We start from the raw sequence: 17,500 nt of genomic DNA, 5'->3' as shown, positions 1-17,500 counted from the left end.
TGATCAGTCGTCTATTTAATAGGCTAGAGTCTCGTTCGTTATCGGAATTAACCAGACAAATCGCTCCACCAACTAAGAACGGCCATGCACCACCACCCACTGAATCAAGAAAGAGCTCTTAATCTGTCAATCCTTCCAGTGTCCGGGCCGGGTGAGTTTCCCGTGTTGAGTCAAATTAAGCCGCAGGCTCCACTCCTGGTGGTGCCCTTCCGTCAATTCCTTTAAGTTTCAGCTTTGCAACCATACTTCCCCCGGAACCCAAACACTTTGGTTTCCCGGAAGCTGCCCGCCGAGTCGTTTGAGGAACTCAGGCGGATCGCTGGTTGGCATCGTTTATGGTTAGAACTAGGGCGGTATCTGATCGCCTTCGAACCTCTAACTTTCGTTCTTGATTAATGAAAACATTCTTGGCAAATGCTTTCGCAGTAGTTCGTCTTGCGACGGTCCAAGAATTTCACCTCTAGCGTCGCAATACGAATGCCCCGTCTGTCCCTCTTAATCATTACCTCGTGTTCCGAAAACCAACAAAATAGAACCGAGGTCCTATTCCATTATTCCATGCACCATTATTCAGGCGTTTCGCCTGCTTTGAGCACTCTAATTTTTCAAAGTAAACTTGCCGGCCACCCAAGACACTCAATCAAGGGCACCGAGGGAAAACCGGCAGGATGTTTAGGCCAGGAAGTAACCGCCAAAGCGGACCCCCTGTCTAGAACTGAGATCCAACTACGAGCTTTTTAACCGCAACAACTTTAATATACGCTATTGGAGCTGGAATTACCGCGGCTGCTGGCACCAGACTTGCCCTCCAATAGATCCTCGTTAAAGGATTTAGAGTGTACTCATTCCAATTACGGGGCCTCGATAGAGTCCCGTATCGTTATTTTCGTCACTACCTCCCCGTTCTGGGAGTGGGTAATTTGCGCGCCTGCTGCCTTCCTTGGATGTGGTAGCCGTTTCTCAGGCTCCCTCTCCGGAATCGAACCCTGATTCCCCGTTACCCGTTACGACCATGGTAGGCGCATAACCTACCATCGACAGTTGATAAGGCAGACACTTGAAAGATGCGTCGCCGGTGCTAGACCGTGCGATCAGCCAAAAGTTATCCAGAGTCACCATCATTTGCGGACCGAGGTCCGATTGGTCTTGGTCTAATAAATGCGCTCGTCCCGTGAGGTCGGAGCTTTGTTGCATGTATTAGCTCTAGAATTACCACAGTTATCCAAGTAGGAAAGTACGATCTAAGGAACAACGGCTGGATAATGAGCCATTCGCGGTTTCACCTTATTTCGGCATGTACTTAGACATGCATGGCTTAATCTTTGAGACAAGCATATGACTACTGGCAGGATCAACCAGGTATCTTTTCTCGTTCGGTGCAAGCCACCCGCTCCAACGGCGAGTAGAAACACCACTCTCGAATCGGCAGACGCGTGGCTAGATACACGCCTGCCGTTCTCTGTCTACTTCGTGTCACCAATCACGAGACAGACCTCTTACACACTCTAGAGTACGAGTTCTCCAAAACAACAGTTCCGATAAAACGAAACAAACTAGGGCGTATCAGGAAGAACCGACCTTCGGAGGACAGCTCAACCCACACTAAGCTATATCGAAAATGATGCATATTCCGATGTCTCGGCATGGTTACCCGAAACTCGTCGCATCAGCAGTGGGAACAGAACGTCTTTCGTAACAAAGACAATCGTTAATCGCTCGGATTAACTCGTACGCGTGCGGTCGAACGCACGTACTGCTTTATCCCCGCTCGGACCGAGAGGGAAAGGGAAACAGTCACCGTTATTGACGTGCCCCGTGAAAGGGAAGGGCCGCTCGAACCCTTGGTTTGACAAGCTGAAATTCAACGGCTCGTGCAGAGCACGCTGCGGGTCCAGCATCCCTTGTGTCTCTGACTGAGACCGGCTAATCGCTCGGATTAACTCGTAGGCGTGCGGTCGAACGCACGTACTGCTTTTATCCCCGCTCGGACCGAGAGGGAAAGGGAAACATTCACCGTAAATAACATTCCCCGTGAAAGGGAAGGGCCGCTCGGACCCTTGGTTTGACAAGCTGAAATTCAACGACTCGTGCAGAGCACGCTGCGGGTCCAGCATCCCGTGTGTCTCTGACTGAGACCGGCTAATCGCTCGGATTAACTCGTAGGCGTGCGGTCGAACGCACGTACTGCTTTTATCCCCGCTCGGACCGAGAGGGATAGGGAAACAGTCACCGTTGTTCACGTGCCCCGTGAAAGGGAAGAGCCGCTCGGACCCTTGGTTTGACATGCTGAAATTCAACGACTCGTGCAGAGCACGCTGCGGGTCCAGCATCCCGTGTGTCTCTGACTGAGACCGGCTAATCGCTCGGATTAACTCGTAGGGTGCAGTCGAACGCACGTACTGCTTTTATCCCCACACGGACAGAGAGGAAAGGGAAACAGTCACCGTTGTTCACGTGCCCCGTGAAAGGGAAGAGCCGCTCGGACCCTTGGTTTGACATGCTGAAATTCAACGGCTCGTGCAGAGCACGCTGCGGGTCCAGCATCCCGTGTGTCTCTTAATGAGACCGGCTAATCGCTCGGATTAACTCGTAGCCGTGCGGTCGAACGCACGTACTGCTTTTATCCCCGCTCGGACCGAGAGGGAAAGGGAAACAGTCACCGTAAATAACATGCCCCGTGAAAGGGAAGGGCCGCTCGGACCCTTGGTTTGACAAGCTGAAATTCAACGACTCGTGCAGAGCACGCTGCGGGTCCAGCATCCCGTGTGTCTCTGACTGAGACCGGCTAATCGCTCGGATTAACTCGTAGGCGTGCGGTCGAACGCACGTACTGCTTTTATCCCCGCTCGGACCGAGAGGGAAAGGGAAACAGTCACCGATATTGACGTGCCCCGTGAAAGGGAAGAGCCGCTCGGACCCATGGTTTGACATGCTGAAATTCAACGGCTCGTGCAGAGCACGCTGCGGGTCCAGCATCCCGTGTGTCTCTGACTGAGACCGGCTAATCGCTCGGATTAACTCGTAGGCGTGCGGTCTAACGCACGTACTGCTTTTATCCCCGCTCGGAACGAGAGGAAAGGGAAACAGTCACCGTAAATAACATGCCCCGTGAAAGGGAAGGGCCGCTCGGACCCTTGGTTTGACAAGCTGAAATTCAACGACTCGTGCAGAGCACGCTGCGGGTCCAGCATCCCGTGAGTCTCTGACTGAGACCGGCTAATCGCTCGGATTAACTCGTAGGCGTGCGGTCGAACGCACGTACTGCTTTTATCCCCGCTCGGACCGAGAGGGAAAGGGAAACAGTCACCGTTATTGACTTGCCCCGTGAAAGGGAAGAGCCGCTCGGACCCTTGGTTTGACATGCTGAAATTCAACGGCTCGTGCAGAGCACGCTGCGGGTCCAGCATCCCGTGTGTCTCTGACTGAGACCGGCTAATCGCTCGGATTAACTCGTAGGCGTGCGGTCGAACGCACGTACTGCTTTTATCCCCGCTCGGAACGAGAGGAAAGGGAAACAGTCACCGTAAATAACATGCCCCGTGAAAGGGAAGGGCCGCTCGGACCCTTGGTTTGACAAGCTGAAATTCAACGACTCGTGCAGAGCACGCTGCGGGTCCAGCATCCCGTGTGTCTCTGACTGAGACCGGCTAATCGCTCGGATTAACTCGTAGGCGTGCGGTCGAACGCACGTACTGCTTTATCCCCGCTCGGACCGAGAGGGAAAGGGAAACAGTCACCGTTATTGACGTGCCCCGTGAAAGGGAAGGGCCGCTCGAACCCTTGGTTTGACAAGCTGAAATTCAACGGCTCGTGCAGAGCACGCTGCGGGTCCAGCATCCCGTGTGTCTCTGACTGAGACCGGCTAATCGCTCGGATTAACTCGTAGGCGTGCGGTCGAACGCACGTACTGCTTTTATCCCCGCTCGGACCGAGAGGGAAAGGGAAACAGTCACCGTAAATAACATATCCCGTGAAAGGGAAGGGCCGCTCGGACCCTTGGTTTGACAAGCTGAAATTCAACGACTCGTGCAGAGCACGCTGCGGGTCCAGCATCCCGTGTGTCTCTGACTGAGACCGGCTAATCGCTCGGATTAACTCGTAGGCGTGCGGTCGAACGCACGTACTGCTTTTATCCCCGCTCGGACCGAGAGGGATAGGGAAACAGTCACCGTTGTTCACGTGCCCCGTGAAAGGGAAGAGCCGCTCGGACCCTTGGTTTGACATGCTGAAATTCAACGACTCGTGCAGAGCACGCTGCGGGTCCAGCATCCCGTGTGTCTCTGACTGAGACCGGCTAATCGCTCGGATTAACTCGTAGGGTGCGGTCGAACGCACGTACTGCTTTTATCCCCACTCGGACAGAGAGGAAAGGGAAACAGTCACCGTTGTTCACGTGCCCCGTGAAAGGGAAGAGCCGCTCGGACCCTTGGTTTGACATGCTGAAATTCAACGGCTCGTGCAGAGCACGCTGCGGGTCCAGCATCCCGTGTGTCTCTGACTGAGACCGGCTAATCGCTCGGATTAACTCGTAGCCGTGCGGTCGAACGCACGTACTGCTTTTATCCCCGCTCGGACCGAGAGGAAAGGGAAACAGTCACCGTAAATAACATGCCCCGTGAAAGGGAAGGGCCGCTCGGACCCTTGGTTTGACAAGCTGAAATTCAACGACTCGTGCAGAGCACGCTGCGGGTCCAGCATCCCGTGTGTCTCTGACTGAGACCGGCTAATCGCTCGGATTAACTCGTAGGCGTGCGGTCGAACGCACGTACTGCTTTTATCCCCGCTCGGACCGAGAGGAAAGGGAAACAGTCACCGATATTGACGTGCCCCGTGAAAGGGAAGAGCCGCTCGGACCCTTGGTTTGACATGCTGAAATTCAACGGCTCGTGCAGAGCACGCTGCGGGTCCAGCATCCCGTGTGTCTCTGACTGAGACCGGCTAATCGCTCGGATTAACTCGTAGGCGTGCGGTCGAACGCACGTACTGCTTTTATCCCCGCTCGGAACGAGAGGAAAGGGAAACAGTCACCGTAAATAACATGCCCCGTGAAAGGGAAGGGCCGCTCGGACCCTTGGTTTGACAAGCTGAAATTCAACGACTCGTGCAGAGCACGCTGCGGGTCCAGCATCCCGTGTGTCTCTGACTGAGACCGGCTAATCGCTCGGATTAACTCGTAGGCGTGCGGTCGAACGCACGTACTGCTTTTATCCCCGCTCGGACCGAGAGGGAAAGGGAAACAGTCACCGTTATTGACTTGCCCCGTGAAAGGGAAGAGCCGCTCGGACCCTTGGTTTGACATGCTGAAATTCAACGGCTCGTGCAGAGCACGCTGCGGGTCCAGCATCCCGTGTGTCTCTGACTGAGACCGGCTAATCGCTCGGATTAACTCGTAGGCGTGCGGTCGAACGCACGTACTGCTTTTATCCCCGCTCGGAACGAGAGGAAAGGGAAACAGTCACCGTAAATAACATGCCCCGTGAAAGGGAAGGGCCGCTCGGACCCTTGGTTTGACAAGCTGAAATTCAACGACTCGTGCAGAGCACGCTGCGGGTCCAGCATCCCGTGTGTCTCTGACTGAGACCGGCTAATCGCTCGGATTAACTCGTAGGCGTGCGGTCGAACGCACGTACTGCTTTTATCCCCGCTCGGACCGAGAGGGAAAGGGAAACAGTCACCGTTATTGACGTGCCCCGTGAAAGGGAAGGGCCGCTCGGACCCTTGGTTTGACAAGCTGAAATTCAACGGCTCGTGCAGAGCACGCTGCGGGTCCAGCATCCCGTGTGTCTCTGACTGAGACCGGCTAATCGCTCGGATTAACTCGTAGGCGTGCGGTCGAACGCACGTACTGCTTTTATCCCCGCTCGGACAGAGAGGGAAAGGGAAACAGTCACCGTTGTTCACGTGCCCCGTGAAAGGGAAGAGCCGCTCGGACCCTTGGTTTGACATGCTGAAATTCAACGGCTCGTGCAGAGCACGCTGCGGGTCCAGCATCCCGTGTGTCTCTTAATGAGACTGGCTAATCGCTCGGATTAACTCGTAGCCGTGCGGTTGAACGCACGTACTGCTTTTATCCCCGCTCGGACCGAGAGGGAAAGGGAAACAGTCACCGTAAATAACATGCCCCGTGAAAGGGAAGGGCCGCTCGGACCCTTGGTTTGACAAGCTGAAATTCAACGACTCGTGCAGAGCACGCTGCGGGTCCAGCATCCCGTGTGTCTCTGACTGAGACCGGCTAATCGCTCGGATTAACTCGTAGGCGTGCGGTCGAACGCACGTACTGCTTTTATCCCCGCTCGGACCGAGAGGGAAAGGGAAACAGTCACCGATATTGACGTGCCCCGTGAAAGGGAAGAGCCGCTCGGACCCATGGTTTGACATGCTGAAATTCAACGGCTCGTGCAGAGCACGCTGCGGGTCCAGCATCCCGTGTGTCTCTGACTGAGACCGGCTAATCGCTCGGATTAACTCGTAGGCGTGCGGTCGAACGCACGTACTGCTTTTATCCCCGCTCGGAACGAGAGGAAAGGGAAACAGTCACCGTAAATAACATGCCCCGTGAAAGGGAAGGGCCGCTCGGACCCTTGGTTTGACAAGCTGAAATTCAACGACTCGTGCAGAGCACGCTGCGGGTCCAGCATCCCGTGAGTCTCTGACTGAGACCGGCTAATCGCTCGGATTAACTCGTAGGCGTGCGGTCGAACGCACGTACTGCTTTTATCCCCGCTCGGACCGAGAGGGAAAGGGAAACAGTCACCGTTATTGACTTGCCCCGTGAAAGGGAAGAGCCGCTCGGACCCTTGGTTTGACATGCTGAAATTCAACGGCTCGTGCAGAGCACGCTGCGGGTCCAGCATCCCGTGTGTCTCTGACTGAGACCGGCTAATCGCTCGGATTAACACGTAGGGTGCGGTCGAACGCACGTACTGCTTTTATCCCCGCTCGGACCGAGAGGAAAGGGAAACAGTCACCGTTATTGACTTGCCCCGTGAAAGGGAAGAGCCGCTCGGACCCTTGGTTTGACATGCTGAAATTCAACGGCTGGTGCAGAGCACGCTGCGGGTCCAGCATCCCGTGTGTCTCTGACTGAGACCGGCTAATCGCTCGGATTAACACGTAGGGTGCGGTCGAACGCACGTACTGCTTTTATCCCCGCTCGGACCGAGAGGGAAAGGGAAACAGTCACCGTTATTGACTTGCCCCGTGAAAGGGAAGAGCCGCTCGGACCCTTGGTTTGACATGCTGAAATTCAACGGCTGGTGCAGAGCACGCTGCGGGTCCAGCATCCCGTGTGTCTCTGACTGAGACCGGCTAATCGCTCTGATTAACACGTAGGGTGCGGTCGAACGCACGTACTGCTTTTATCCCCGCTCGGAACGAGAGAAAAGGGAAACAGTCACCGTAAATAACATGCCCGTGAAAGGGAAGGGCCGCTCGGACCCTTGGTTTGACAAGCTGAAATTCAACGACTCGTGCAGAGCACGCTGCGGGTCCAGCATCCCGTGTGTCTCTGACTGAGACCGGCTAATCGCTCGGATTAACTCGTAGGCGTGCGGTCGAACGCACGTACTGCTTTTATCCCCGCACGGACCGAGAGGGAACGGGAAACAGCTACCCATATATTTTACGACAGTAACCTCTTCCACCGAGGCACGTCAAAAACCACCGTTACAGGTGGTGCCGAATCCACCGAGACGGGTAGAACGACAAACTTACTAGGAAAACGCCGCACAGTGTTCTTAAAACCATCACTTCTCGCAACATTCTTTTCGCTCCAATATATTGTTTCAATCCACCATTACGTTCGTTCATTCAATATCTCTCGGCCTCTTACATTCTTTGTTCGGCCATTTCTTAACACTATCGGCAGTCGTTTTCGCTAGTACTCACCACCTGTGTGGAAACGGGCCGTGACCAGCCCACAGGTCCCGGGCACGCCGGGTTAAAAGGTGAGAGGAGGCTTAACACAATGTTACAATCCTGTCTCAGACAGACTATGCCCCTATATAGAGAAGGAAACTAAATTTAATGCCATCAGAACCCATTAGTACGGCATTTCAAAGTGCGGTAAAGGCAAGGGACCAAGCGGAATAGTTCCGCATCGCTACCCTGAGTTGCGTCAAATTGGTCCTCAGTTTTGAGTGAAAAGTGGTGAAAATGAACGCTGAAAACAACGTTTCTAACTATCAAACTGATTTTGCCATTTCCTCCCACTTTCCAAATTTCACCGAACTCTCCTCACATCCATGCCGTCTTTGGCATCACTCTATACGGGAGAAAATTTCTTAAAGTCGTACTCCCTTTCAGGTCCGTCTCAGACAGACTATGCCCCCTATATAGAGAAGGAAACTACATTTAATGCCATCAGAACCCATTAGTACGGCATTTGAAAGTGCGGTAAACGGCGAGAGCCTATGCGGGCAAGTTCCGCATCGCAACCCTGAGTTGCGTCAAATTGGTCCTCAGTTTTGAGTGAAAAGTGGTGAAAATGAACGCTGAAAACAACGTTTCTAACTATCAAACTGATTTTGCCATTTCCTCCCACTTTCCAAATTTCACCGAACTCGCCTCACATCCATGCCGTCTTTGGCATCACACTATACGGGAGAAAATTTCTTAAAGCCGTCCTCCCTTTGAAGTCCGTCTCAGACAGACTATGCTCCCTATATATAGAAGGAAACTACATTTAATGCCATCAGAACCCATTAGTACGGCTTTTGAAAGTGCGGTAAAAGGCGAGAGCCTATGCGGGCAAGTTCCGCATCGCAACCCTGAGTTGCGTCAAATTGGTCCTCAGTTTTGAGTGAAAAAGTGGTGAAAATGAACGCTGAAAAACAACGTTTCTAACTATCAAACTGATTTTGCCATTTCCTACCACTTTCCAAATTTCACCGAACTCTCCTCACATCCATGCCGTCTTTGGCATCACTCTATACGGGAGAAAATTTCTTAAAGTCGTACTCCCTTTCAGGTCCGTCTCAGACAGACTATGCCCCTATATATAGAAGGAAACTACATTTAATGCCATCAGAACCCATTAGTACGGCATTTGAAAGTGCGGTAAACGGCGAGAGCCTATGCGGGCAAGTTCCGCATCGCAACCCTGAGTTGCGTCAAATTGGTCCTCAGTTTTGAGTGAAAAAGTGGTGAAAATGAACGCTGAAAAACAACGTTTCTAACTATCAAACTGATTTTGCCATTTCCTCCCACTTTCCAAATTTCACCGAACTCGCCTCACATCCATGCCGTCTTTGGCATCACTCTATATGGGAGAAAATTTCTTAAAGCCGTCCTCCCTTTGAAGTCCGTCTCAGACAGACTATGCTCCCTATATATAGAAGGAAACTACATTTAATGCCATCAGAACCCATTAGTACGGCTTTTGAAAGTGCGGTAAAGGCGAGAGCCTATGCGGGAAGTTCCGCATCGCAACCCTGAGTTGCGTCAAATTGGTCCTCAGTTTTGAGCGAAAAGGTACACGTAACGTCCTAAAACTACCGGGTAGTGTCCGCATCGTCCTCCACAACCCCGCCAACGGACGCGTCGCGTGATCGATCGCGAATCTCTCCTAGAGGCAATGAGGCCATTGGGGTTAGTCGGCGGCAACGTTTTGACATGCCGATAACGCTTACGCTACGTCCATCGTCGATTCCAGTCAAGCCTCACCAGTCCCCTATATATAGAAGGAAACTACATTTAATGCCATCACTACTCAAAAGTACGGCTTTTCTATGTGCGGTAAAGGCGAGAGCTTATGCGGGAGAGTTCCGCGTGGCTACCCTAAGTGCCGTCGAACTCGTCGTAGCGTGTTCCACCGCCTATCTGTCCGAAGGGCAGAAAGAAACTGCGGGAACTCGGCGGGAGCCGGTAATCGAAATGCCGACGATAACCTCGGTAGGCGGCGGGTGCCGGTAGTCGAATCGACAGTCCTGCCGCCAACAGACTGGTGTCATGCCGATAACGCTTACGCCACGTCCATCGTCGATTCCAGTCAAGCCTCACCAGTCCCCTATATATAGAAGGAAACTACATTTAATGCCATCACTACTCAAAAGTACGGCTTTTCTATGTGCGGTAAAGGCGAGAGCTTATGCGGGAGAGTTCCGCGTGGCTACCCTAAGTGCCGTCGAACTCGTCGTAGCGTGTTCCACCGCCTATCTGTCCGAAGGGCAGAAAGAAACTGCGGGAACTCGGCGGGAGCCGGTAATCGAAATGCCGACGATAACCTCGGTAGGCGGCGGGTGCCGGTAGTCGAATCGACAGTCCTGCCGCCAACAGCCTGCTGACATGCCGATAACGCTTACGCCACGTCCATCGTCGATTCCAGTCAAGCTCACCAGTCCCCTATATATAGAAGGAAACTACATTTAATGCCATCACTACTCAAAAGTACGGCTTTTCTATGTGCGGTAAAGGCGAGAGCTTATGCGGGAGAGTTCCGCGTGGGTACCCGAAGTACCGTCGAACTCGTCGTAGCGTGTTCCACGGCCAATCTGTCCGAAGGGCAGAAAGAAACTGCGGGAACTCGGCGGGAGCCGGTAATCGAAATGCCGACGATAACCTCGGTAGGCGGCGGGTGCCGGTAGTCGAATCGACAGTCCTGCCGCCAACAGCCTGCTGACATGCCGATAACGCTTACGCTACGTCCATCGTCGATTCCAGTCAAGCTCACCAGTCCCCTATATATAGAAGGAAACTACATTTAATGCCATCACTACTCAAAAGTACGGCTTTTCTATGTGCGGTAAAAGGCGAGAGCTTATGCGGGAGAGTTCCGCGTGGGTACCCGAAGTACCGTCGAACTCGTCGTAGCGTGTTCCACGGCCAATCTGTCCGAAGGGCAGAAAGAAACTGCGGGAACTCGGCGGGAGCCGGTAATCGAAATGCCGACGATAACCTCGGTAGGCGGCGGGTGCCGGTAGTCGAATCGACAGTCCTGCCGCCAACAGCCTGCTGACATGCCGATAACGCTTACGCCACGTCCATCGTCGATTCCAGTCAAGCCTCACCAGTCCCCTATATATAGAAGGAAACTACATTTAATGCCATCACTACTCAAAAGTACGGCTTTTCTATGTGCGGTAAAGGCGAGAGCTTATGCGGGAGAGTTCCGCGTGGCTACCCTAAGTGCCGTCGAACTCGTCGTAGCGTGTTCCACCGCCTATCTGTCCGAAGGGCAGAAAGAAACTGCGGGAACTCGGCGGGAGCCGGTAATCGAAATGCCGACGATAACCTCGGTAGGCGGCGGGTGCCGGTAGTCGAATCGACAGTCCTGCCGCCAACAGACTGGTGTCATGCCGATAACGCTTACGCCACGTCCATCGTCGATTCCAGTCAAGCCTCACCAGTCCCCTATATATAGAAGGAAACTACATTTAATGCCATCACTACTCAAAAGTACGGCTTTTCTATGTGCGGTAAAGGCGAGAGCTTATGCGGGAGAGTTCCGCGTGGCTACCCTAAGTGCCGTCGAACTCGTCGTAGCGTGTTCCACCGCCTATCTGTCCGAAGGGCAGAAAGAAACTGCGGGAACTCGGCGGGAGCCGGTAATCGAAATGCCGACGATAACCTCGGTAGGCGGCGGGTGCCGGTAGTCGAATCGACAGTCCTGCCGCCAACAGACTGGTGTCATGCCGATAACGCTTACGCCACGTCCATCGTCGATTCCAGTCAAGCCTCACCAGTCCCCTATATATATAGAAGGAAACTACATTTAATGCCATCACTACTCAAAAGTACGGCTTTTCTATGTGCGGTAAAGGCGAGAGCTTATGCGGGAGAGTTCCGCGTGGCTACCCTAAGTGCCGTCGAACTCGTCGTAGCGTGTTCCACGGCCAATCTGTCCGAAGGGCAGAAAGAAACTGCGGGAACTCGGCGGGAGCCGGTAATCGAAATGCCGACGATAACCTCGGTAGGCGGCGGGTGCCGGTAGTCGAATCGACAGTCCTGCCGCCAACAGCCTGCTGACATGCCGATAACGCTTACGCTACGTCCATCGTCGATTCCAGTCAAGCTCACCAGTCCCCTATATATAGAAGGAAACTACATTTAATGCCATCACTACTCAAAAGTACGGCTTTTCTATGTGCGGTAAAAGGCGAGAGCTTATGCGGGAGAGTTCCGCGTGGGTACCCGAAGTACCGTCGAACTCGTCGTAGCGTGTTCCACGGCCAATCTGTCCGAAGGGCAGAAAGAAACTGCGGGAACTCGGCGGGAGCCGGTAATCGAAATGCCGACGATAACCTCGGTAGGCGGCGGGTGCCGGTAGTCGAATCGACAGTCCTGCCGCCAACAGCCTGCTGACATGCCGATAACGCTTACGCCACGTCCATCGTCGATTCCAGTCAAGCCTCACCAGTCCCCTATATATAGAAGGAAACTACATTTAATGCCATCACTACTCAAAAGTACGGCTTTTCTATGTGCGGTAAAGGCGAGAGCTTATGCGGGAGAGTTCCGCGTGGCTACCCTAAGTGCCGTCGAACTCGTCGTAGCGTGTTCCACCGCCTATCTGTCCGAAGGGCAGAAAGAAACTGCGGGAACTCGGCGGGAGCCGGTAATCGAAATGCCGACGATAACCTCGGTAGGCGGCGGGTGCCGGTAGTCGAATCGACAGTCCTGCCGCCAACAGACTGGTGTCATGCCGATAACGCTTACGCCACGTCCATCGTCGATTCCAGTCAAGCCTCACCAGTCCCCTATATATAGAAGGAAACTACATTTAATGCCATCACTACTCAAAAGTACGGCTTTTCTATGTGCGGTAAAGGCGAGAGCTTATGCGGGAGAGTTCCGCGTGGCTACCCTAAGTGCCGTCGAACTCGTCGTAGCGTGTTCCACCGCCTATCTGTCCGAAGGGCAGAAAGAAACTGCGGGAACTCGGCGGGAGCCGGTAATCGAAATGCCGACGATAACCTCGGTAGGCGGCGGGTGCCGGTAGTCGAATCGACAGTCCTGCCGCCAACAGACTGGTGTCATGCCGATAACGCTTACGCCACGTCCATCGTCGATTCCAGTCAAGCCTCACCAGTCCCCTATATATAGAAGGAAACTACATTTAATGCCATCACTACTCAAAAGTACGGCTTTTCTATGTGCGGTAAAAGGCGAGAGCTTATGCGGGAGAGTTCCGCGTGGGTACCCGAAGTACCGTCGAACTCGTCGTAGCGTGTTCCACCGCCTATCTGTCCGAAGGGCAGAAAGAAACTGCGGGAACTCGGCGGGAGCCGGTAATCGAAATGCCGACGATAACCTCGGTAGGCGGCGGGTGCCGGTAGTCGAATCGACAGTCCTGCCGCCAACAGCCTGCTGACATGCCGATAACGCTTACGCCACGTCCATCGTCGATTCCAGTCAAGCCTCACCAGTCCCCTATATATAGAAGGAAACTACATTTAATGCCATCACTACTCAAAAGTACGGCTTTTCTATGTGCGGTAAAAGGCGAGAGCTTATGCGGGAGAGTTCCGCGTGGCTACCCTAAGTGCCGTCGAACTCGTCGTAGCGTGTTCCACGGCCAATCTGTCCGAAGGGCAGAAAGAAACTGCGGAACTCGGCGGGAGCCGGTAATCGAAATGCCGACGATAACCTCGGTAGGCGGCGGGTGCCGGTAGTCGAATCGACAGTCCTGCCGCCAACAGCCTGCTGACATGCCGATAACGCTTACGCTACGTCCATCGTCGATTCCAGTCAAGCTCACCAGTCCCCTATATATATAGAAGGAAACTACATTTAATGCCATCACTACTCAAAAGTACGGCTTTTCTATGTGCGGTAAAAGGCGAGAGCTTATGCGGGAGAGTTCCGCGTGGTACCCGAAGTACCGTCGAACTCGTCGTAGCGTGTTCCACGGCCAATCTGTCCGAAGGGCAGAAAGAAACTGCGGGAACTCGGCGGGAGCCGGTAATCGAAATGCCGACGATAACCTCGGTAGGCGGCGGGTGCCGGTAGTCGAATCGACAGTCCTGCCGCCAACAGCCTGCTGACATGCCGATAACGCTTACGCCACGTCCATCGTCGATTCCAGTCAAGCCTCACCAGTCCCCTATATATATAGAAGGAAACTACATTTAATGCCATCACTACTCAAAAGTACGGCTTTTCTATGTGCGGTAAAAGGCGAGAGCTTATGCGGGAGAGTTCCGCGTGGCTACCCTAAGTGCCGTCGAACTCGTCGTAGCGTGTTCCACCGCCTATCTGTCCGAAGGGCAGAAAGAAACTGCGGGAACTCGGCGGGAGCCGGTAATCGAAATGCCGACGATAACCTCGGTAGGCGGCGGGTGCCGGTAGTCGAATCGACAGTCCTGCCGCCAACAGACTGGTGTCATGCCGATAACGCTTACGCCACGTCCATCGTCGATTCCAGTCAAGCCTCACCAGTCCCCTATATATAGAAGGAAACTACATTTAATGCCATCACTACTCAAAAGTACGGCTTTTCTATGTGCGGTAAAGGCGAGAGCTTATGCGGGAGAGTTCCGCGTGGCTACCCTAAGTGCCGTCGAACTCGTCGTAGCGTGTTCCACCGCCTATCTGTCCGAAGGGCAGAAAGAAACTGCGGGAACTCGGCGGGAGCCGGTAATCGAAATGCCGACGATAACCTCGGTAGGCGGCGGGTGCCGGTAGTCGAATCGACAGTCCTGCCGCCAACAGACTGGTGTCATGCCGATAACGCTTACGCCACGTCCATCGTCGATTCCAGTCAAGCCTCACCAGTCCCCTATATATAGAAGGAAACTACATTTAATGCCATCACTACTCAAAAGTACGGCTTTTCTATGTGCGGTAAAAGGCGAGAGCTTATGCGGGAGAGTTCCGCGTGGGTACCCGAAGTACCGTCGAACTCGTCGTAGCGTGTTCCACCGCCTATCTGTCCGAAGGGCAGAAAGAAACTGCGGGAACTCGGCGGGAGCAGGTAATCGAAATGCCGACGATAACCTCGGTAGGCGGCGGGTGCCGGTAGTCGAATCGCCAGTCCTGCCGCCAACAGCCTGCTGACATGCCGATAACGCTTACGCCACGTCCATCGTCGATTCCAGTCAAGCCTCACCAGTCCCCTATATATAGAAGGAAACTACATTTAATGCCATCACTACTCAAAAGTACGGCTTTTCTATGTGCGGTAAAAGGCGAGAGCTTATGCGGGAGAGTTCCGCGTGGCTACCCGAAGTACCGTCGAACTCGTCGTAGCGTGTTCCACGGCCAATCTGTCCGAAGGGCAGAAAGAAACTGCGGGAACTCGGCGGGAGCCGGTAATCGAAATGCCGACGATAACCTCGGTAGGCGGCGGGTGCCGGTAGTCGAATCGACAGTCCTGCCGCCAACAGCCTGCTGACATGCCGATAACGCTTACGCCACGTCCATCGTCGATTCCAGTCAAGCTCACCAGTCCCCTATATATATAGAAGGAAACTACATTTAATGCCATCACTACTCAAAAGTACGGCTTTTCTATGTGCGGTAAAAGGCGAGAGCTTATGCGGGAGAGTTCCGCGTGGCTACCCGAAGTACCGTCGAACTCGTCGTAGCGTGTTCCACGGCCAATCTGTCCGAAGGGCAGAAAGAAACTGCGGGAACTCGGCGGGAGCCGGTAATCGAAATGCCGACGATAACCTCGGTAGGCGGCGGGTGCCGGTAGTCGAATCGACAGTCCTGCCGCCAACAGCCTGCTGACATGCCGATAACGCTTACGCCACGTCCATCGTCGATTCCAGTCAAGCCTCACCAGTCCCCTATATATAGAAGGAAACTACATTTAATGCCATCACTACTCAAAAGTACGGCTTTTCTATGTGCGGTAAAAGGCGAGAGCTTATGCGGGAGAGTTCCGCGTGGCTACCCTAAGTACCGTCGAACTCGTCGTAGCGTGTTCCACCGCCTATCTGTCCGAAGGGCAGAAAGAAACTGCGGGAACTCGGCGGGAGCCGGTAATCGAAATGCCGACGATAACCTCGGTAGGCGGCGGGTGCCGGTAGTCGAATCGACAGTCCTGCCGCCAACAGCCTGCTGTCATGCCGATAACGCTTACGCCACGTCCATCGTCGATTCCAGTCAAGCCTCACCAGTCCCCTATATATAGAAGGAAACTACATTTAATGCCATCACTACTCAAAAGTACGGCTTTTCTATGTGCGGTAAAGGCGAGAGCTTATGCGGGAGAGTTCCGCGTGGCTACCCTAAGTACCGTCGAACTCGTCGTAGCGTGTTCCACCGCCTATCTGTCCGAAGGGCAGAAAGAAACTGCGGGAACTCGGCGGGAGCCGGTAATCGAAATGCCGACGATAACCTCGGTAGGCGGCGGGTGCCGGTAGTCGAATCGACAGTCCTGCCGCCAACAGCCTGCTGACATGCCGATAACGCTTACGCCACGTCCATCGTCGATTCCAGTCAAGCCTCACCAGTCCCCTATATATAGAAGGAAACTACATTTAATGCCATCACTACTCAAAAGTACGGCTTTTCTATGTGCGGTAAAAGGCGAGAGCTTATGCGGGAGAGTTCCGCGTGGGTACCCGAAGTACCGTCGAACTCGTCGTAGCGTGTTCCACCGCCTATCTGTCCGAAGGGCAGAAAGAAACTGCGGGAACTCGGCGGGAGCCGGTAATCGAAATGCCGACGATAACCTCGGTAGGCGGCGGGTGCCGGTAGTCGAATCGACAGTCCTGCCGCCAACAGCCTGCTGACATGCCGATAACGCTTACGCCACGTCCATCGTCGATTCCAGTCAAGCCTCACCAGTCCCCTATATATAGAAGGAAACTACATTTAATGCCATCACTACTCAAAAGTACGGCTTTTCTATGTGCGGTAAAGGCGAGAGCTTATGCGGGAGAGTTCCGCGTGGGTACCCGAAGTACCGTCGAACTCGTCGTAGCGTGTTCCACCGCCAATCTGTCCGAAGGGCAGAAAGAAACTGCGGGAACTCGGCGGGAGCCGGTAATCGAAATGCCGACGATAACCTCGGTAGGCGGCGGGTGCCGGTAGTCGAATCGACAGTCCTGCCGCCAACAGCCTGCTGACATGCCGATAACGCTTACGCCACGTCCATCGTCGATTCCAGTCAAGCCTCACCAGTCCCCTATATATATAGAAGGAAACTACATTTAATGCCATCACTACTCAAAAGTACGGCTTTTCTATGTGCGGTAAAAGGCGAGAGCTTATGCGGAGAGTTCCGCGTGGCTACCCGAAGTACCGTCGAACTCGTCGTAGCGTGTTCCACCGCCTATCTGTCCGAAGGGCAGAAAGAAACTGCGGGAACTCGGCGGGAGCCGGTAATCGAAATGCCGACGATAACCTCGGTAGGCGGCGGGTGCCGGTAGTCGAATCGACAGTCCTGCCGCCAACAGCCTGCTGACATGCCGATAACGCTTACGCCACGTCCATCGTCGATTCCAGTCAAGCCTCACCAGTCCCCTATATATAGAAGGAAACTACATTTAATGCCATCACTACTCAAAAGTACGGCTTTTCTATGTGCGGTAAAAGGCGAGAGCTTATGCGG

General features: G+C 53.8%; 1 non-coding gene across 1 annotated transcript in view; it reads right to left on the bottom strand.

Moving 5' to 3' along the window:
• The window catches only part of LOC143242131 (small subunit ribosomal RNA), a 1,805-nt gene extending 443 nt beyond the window's left edge, over positions 1–1,362 (bottom strand). Inside the window, exon 1 of the ribosomal RNA XR_013022450.1 lies at positions 1–1,362. This exon is cut by the window's left edge and continues 443 nt beyond it. This is a non-coding gene — a ribosomal RNA (small subunit ribosomal RNA).
• Between the last annotated feature and the right edge of the window lie 16,138 nt (positions 1,363–17,500).

Source organism: Tachypleus tridentatus, unplaced genomic scaffold (assembly GCF_004210375.1).
Source record: "Tachypleus tridentatus isolate NWPU-2018 unplaced genomic scaffold, ASM421037v1 Hic_cluster_10, whole genome shotgun sequence".
In the NCBI taxonomy this organism is placed as follows: Eukaryota; Metazoa; Arthropoda; class Merostomata; order Xiphosura; family Limulidae; genus Tachypleus; species Tachypleus tridentatus.
This window is presented reverse-complemented; position numbering and strand designations above follow the sequence as displayed.